A 6,414-nucleotide genomic window follows, 5' to 3' on the forward strand; every position below is an offset into this window, starting at 1 on the left:
CTTATGCCTATAATCCCAGCACTTTGGGAGGCTGAGGCAGGTGGATCACATGAGGTCAGGAGTTTGAGACTAGCCTGGCTGACAAGCGAAACCTCATCTCTATTAAAAATACAAAAATTAGTCAGGTCTAGTGACGCATGCACACCTGTAGTCCCAATTACTTGGGAAGCTAAGGCAGGAGAATCGCTTGAGCCTGAGAGGCAGAGGTTGCAGTGAGCCAACATCGCACCACTGCACTCCAGCCTGGGTGATGGAGCGAGAGTCCATCTCAAAAAAATAAGTAAAAAATAAAGTGGACACCATGAAAAGTACAATTTTGTTCTTCAAGGACACTATCAAGAAACTGAAAAGATTGCCCACAGAATAGTAGAAAAATACTGCAAATCATACATATGATAAGGGATCTGAATCTAGAACATATAAAGAACTACTATAACTCAATAATAAAAAGACAAATACCAAATTTAAAAAATGAGCAAAGGATCTGAATGGACACTTCTCCAAAGAAAATATACAAATAGCCAACAAGCATGTGCAAAAATGCTCAACACCATCAGAGAAATGCAAGTCAAACCACCATGAAATATCATACACTATCAAAAAAAAAGAAAAACAGATAATAACAAGTGTTGACAAGGATGTTGGGAATTTGGAACCCTCATGCCTATTTCCTTGTGGGAATGTAAAATGGCACAGTCACTTTGGACAATACTCTGTCAATTTCTTGAAAAGTTTAAACATACAGTTATCATATGACCCAGCAATTCTCTTAGGTATATACCCAAGATAAATGAGAACATATGTCCATACGAAAACTTGTACATGAATGTTTGTAGCAGCATTATTCATGATAGCCCAAAAGTGAAAAAACACACATGTCCTTCAACTGATGAATGGATAAATACAATGTAGTATATCCATGCAATGGGATATTACTTGATCATAAAGAGAAATGAATTACTGACACATACGACAAAGTGAATGAACCTTAAAAATACTATGCTAAGTGAAAGAAGCCAATTACAGAGAACCACATATTATATGATTTTATTTATATGAAATGTTCAGGCCGGGCACAGTGGTTCACACCTGTAATCCCAGCACTTTGGGAGGCTGAGACAGGCGGATCACGAGGTCAGGAGTTCAAGACCAGCCTGATCAATATGGTGAAACCCCGTCTCTACTAAAAATACCAAAAAAAATTTAGCCAGGCATGGTGGCGCATGCCTGTAATCCCAGCTACTCAGGAGACTGAGGCAGGAGAATCGCTTGAACCTGGGAGGCAGAGGTTGCAGTGAGCCTAGATCAGGCCACTGCACTCCGGCCTGGGCGACAGAGCAAGACTCCATCTCAAAAAAAAAAAAAAGAGAAGAAAAGAAATGTTCAGAGTCAGCAATTCCACAGAGACAGGGAGTAGATTAGTATTGCCAGAGTCTGGGGTGGTAGGGGGAAAATGAGGAGTGAATGCTAATGGGGATGGGATTTATTTGGGGGGAAATAAAATATTCAAAAGTTGACTGTGATGATGGTTGCATGACTAAATATACTAAAATCCATTGAACTGTGCACTTAAAATGGGTGAATTACAGGGTGTGTGAATTATATCTCAATAACATTGTTATTAAAAATTTATAAATTGTACTATGGGACACAAAATAAGTCTTGCATAAATTGTAAGATATTTCATATATCTGGATTCGAAAATATAATCATATTGTAAAAGACGTCCATTTTCCCCCAGTTGAGTTTAAAAATGTAATATAGTTTCAATCAAAACCAAATAAGGTTTTTAGGGGAGTTGGGGGCAAGGAAGGAGACTGACAAAATGATTTTACATTTCATCATAGAAAATAATCTTGGGAAGATAACCAAGAAACTTTTTCTTTTTTTTTTTTTTTTTTTTTTTGAGACGGAGTCTCGCTCTGTCGCCCAGGCTGGAGTGCAGTGGCCAGATCTCAGCTCACTGCAAGCTCCGCCTCCCGGGTTTACGCCATTCTCCCGCCTCAGCCTCCCGAGTAGCTGGGACTACAGGCGCCCACCACCTCGCCCGGCTAGTTTTTTTTTTTTTTGTATTTTTTTAGTAGAGACGGGGTTTCATGGTGTTAGCCAGGATGGTCTTGATCTCCTGACCTCGTGATCCGCCCGTCTCGGCCTCCCAAAGTGCTGGGATTACAGGCTTGAGCCACCGCGCCCGGCCCAAGAAACTTTTTCAAAGGTTGAGTGATGAGGGAGGACTTTCCATGTGAGATATGAAGATGTTCTGTAAAGCCACAGAGTTACAGAGCTGTGGTGCTGATGGAGGAAGTGTAACAGATCAATGGGACTAAATTGATCTGTCAGAAACAAACACAAATATCTGAATGAATTTAATATAGATTAAAGAAGATAGGATCAATTACTCAATAATGGGATAGGACAACTGACCACTAGGGGCAACTAACTAATCACTGGGGAAAGAGTAAGTGTGTGTTTTTTACTTCAAATCTTTTTTTTTTTTTTTTTTGAGACGGAGTCTCGCTCTATCGCCCAGGCTAGAGTGCAATGGCATGACCTCAGCTCACTGCAACATTAAAAAAATTTAAAAAGCTAAATACAAAACCAAACTGAAAACCAAGAAATGAAATTCCCCCAATGAGAATACATAAAAAAAAAAAAAAAGCTAATACACACACATACACACATACTACAAAAAACAGAAAGACAGGAGGAAAAAAGAAACAGAAAAAATGGGACGAACAGAAATTAAGCCAAAAGCCTAGGAACTAGCCAAAATATATCAATAATCATGGCCATTAACAGTCAGAGATTGTTAGATTGAAGAAAACGTATAAAACACAATTAGTTGCAGTTTCTTTTTCTTTCTTTCTTTCTTTTTTTTTTTTTTTTTTTTTTTGTTTTTTGTGTTTTGAGATGAAGTCTCACTCTGTCACCCAGGCTGGAGTACAGTAGTGTGATATCTCGGCTCACCACAACCTCCGCCTCCCAGGTTCAAGCGATTCCCCTGCCTCAGCCTCCCGAGTAGCTGGAATTACAGGTGCCCGCCACCAGGCCTGGCTAAGTTTTTTGTATTTTTAGTAGAGAAGGGGTTTCACCATGTTGGCCAGGCTAGTCTCAAACTTCTGACCTCAAGTGATCTGCCCGCCTCAGCCTCCCAAAGTGCTGGGATTACAGGCATGAGCCACTGCGCCTGGCCAGTTGCAGGTTCTAAGAGGTATATCTAAGGTATGAAGACATGAAAGTGCTGAAAGCGAAAGGATGGCAAAAGAAATACTAAGCAAAAACTAAAATAAAGCTGGTTAGTTGTGTCAATTTCAGATTAAAATAGACAGGAGTTATTAGAAGTAGAGATATGATACAATGATACAGTTTTAACTCATCACCAGATAAAACAAATTTAAACTTGTACAAAACGAATTTTAAAAATCTAAAAATTACATAAAGCGAGAATTAATAGAATCGCATGGAGAAATTGAGAAATTAATCATCGTTGTGAGGTTTTGACAAGCCTCTCTGAAATATAACTGCCTCAAAAGAGGCCAGGGACAGTGACTCACACCTGTAGTCTCAGCACTTCGGGAGGCCAAGACGGGTGGATCACTTGAGTCCACGAGAAAAGCCTGGCTAACATGATGAAACCTCGTTTTTACTAAAAAACACAAAAATTAGCCGGGCATGGAGGTGCATGCCTGTAATCCCAGCTACTTTGGAGGCTGAAGCACGAGAATCACTCTACTAAAGACACAAAAATACCTCCCAGGAGGTAGAGGTTTCAGTGAGCCAAGATCAGGCCACTGCACTCCAGCCTGGGTGACACAGTGAGACTCTGTCTCAAAAAAAAAAAAAAAAAAAAAAAAAACCTCAAAAGACAAAGTGTAGTAAAGCTATAGATTTCATCAAAAACAATTAAACTGAATTTGATAATCATATATATAATCTTACACCCAGTTATTGAAAAACAATCATACTCTTCTCAAGCCCAGCTAGAACAATTACTGAAATAAATCATGGGCAAGGCCACAACTCGTCTCAACAAATTTCAGAGAACTGATGTCATACGGGCCACATTCTCTGACCACAGTGCCATAACAAAAATAGTTTTAAATTATCATAAAACTGGACACTTCTAAATAGCCTCTAGATCAAAGAAAAATAATCACACTGGAAACATTTTAAAAATACTTAGAACTGAAGCTGGGCACATTGGTGCATGCCTGTAGTCGCAGCTACTCCGGAGGCTGAGGCAGGAGGATTGCTTGAGCCCAGGAGTTTAAGGCTGTAGTGCAATATGTTGGTACCTCTGAATAGCCACCGTACTGCAGCCTGGGCAACATAGCAAGACCCCATCCCTAAAAATAAGTTAAATAAATACTTAGAACTGAATGACAATGAAAATATTACATATCAATACTCATGAGACACAAGTAAAAACCATACACAGAAGGAAATTTGTAGCTTCTTAAATGCTAATCTGAGAAAAGAAGGCTGAAAATTAATAAACTGTTTAAGAAGTTAGAAAAAGGACAATAGAGGCTGGGTGTGGTGGTTCACAGCTGTAATCCCAGCACTTTGGGAGGCCGAGGTGGGTGGATCACCTGAGGTCAGGAGTTCAAGACCAGCCTGGCCAACATGATGAAACTCCATCTCTACTAAAGATACAAAAAATTAGCTGGACATGGTTGTGGGCACCTATAACCTCAGCTACTCAGAAGGCTGAGGCAGGAGAATTGCTTGAACCCAGGAGGCGGAGGTTGCAGTGAGCCGAGCTTGTGCCACTGCACTCCAGCCTGGGTGACAGAGCAAAACTCTGTCTCAAAAAGGAAAAAAAAAAAAAAAAGGACAATAGATTAGTCCCTACTTCCCCAAAAAAGGAGATAATAAAAATAAGAGCCATGATTAATGAAATGATAAATATTTGTCAAAACCAAATGAAGCCAAAAGATGGTTATTTGACAACATAAACACCTATCTGGCAAGACAGATAAGAAATAGAGAGTACAAGTAAATAATATCAGGGCCAAAAAAGACACATAACTACAGATGCAGTGGAGATTATGAAAATAACACATAATACTGTGAACAATATTAGGCTCATAAATTTTAAAACTTAGATGAAATGGGCATTTTTTTCCTAGAAAAAAATAACAAAACCAGCTTATTCCAATTATGTACAAATCCTTTCAGAAAACCAAAGAAGGAATAGTCCCCAACTCATTTTATGAGGGCACCATAACCTTGATATCCAAACTAGATAAAGACAGAAGAAATAAAAATTACGGGGCCGATTTTATTTGTGAAGCTAGATGCAAAGATAGGAAACCAAAAGTGATTATACATTATGACCACTTGGGTTCATCCCAGGAATGCAAGGGTAATTTGACAGCAGAAAATTCTATGGTGTCATTCATCATATTAAACATGGAAAAGGGGGAACGTCCGATAGGACGCTTAAAAGGCATTTCATAAAATTATCAGTGTTTGGGTGGGGGTGGGGCGGAAATCTCTTAGAAAACTAAGAACAGAATTTCCCTAACCTGAAACAGAGTATTTAGTAAATGACTATAATAAACACTTAATTTTAACAAAGAAATATTAGGAAGACTCCTATTTATTTATTTAGAGATGGAGTCTTCCTCGGTTGCCCAGGCTGGAGTGCAAGGGCGAGGTCTTGGTTCACTGCAAGCTCCACCTCCTGGGTTCAAGCGATTCTCCTGCTTCAGCCTCCCGAGTAGCTGGGATGACAGGCACGTGCCACCACTCCTGGCTAAATTTTTGTATATTTGGTAGAGACGGGGTTTCACCATGTTAGCCAGGATGGTCTCCATCTCCTGACATCGTGATCCACCCACCTCGGCCTCCCAAAGTGCAGGAATTACGGGCGTGAGCCACCACGCTCAGCCAAAGCATCCTTTTTAAAATCAGGCATAAGCTACAACATAGACGAATCTTGTAAACTTTATTCTAAGTGAAACAAATAAGCCAGTTGCAAATCAGCCCTATATTATGTGATTGCATTTGTATGAAATGTTTGGAATAGTCAAATCCATAAAGACAGGAAGTCAACTGGTGACTACTTAGGGTTGGTAGGAAAGAAATAGTTAAGTGACTGCTAATGGGCATGGGGTTTGTTTTTGGGGCGATGAAAATGCTGATTGGGGTGATGGTTGCACAACTCTGAACATCCTAAAAACCACGTTAAATGAGTGATTTGTCTGGGATGTAACTTTTTTCTCAATAAAGGTATTTTTGAAAAAGCATGTGAAGAGCAGGGTGTTTCCAAGAGCAGTTAATTTGGAATCAACACATATTATGGATTAAAAAAAAAAAAGTGATCAGGCCCAAGACAAGGATGTGCCTTGTTACCACTTCTATTCACCATTATATCGTATATCCCAGCCAGAATATTAAGATAACAAC

This window comes from Papio anubis, chromosome 17 (assembly GCF_008728515.1).
Source record: "Papio anubis isolate 15944 chromosome 17, Panubis1.0, whole genome shotgun sequence".
Taxonomy (NCBI): domain Eukaryota; kingdom Metazoa; phylum Chordata; class Mammalia; order Primates; family Cercopithecidae; genus Papio; species Papio anubis.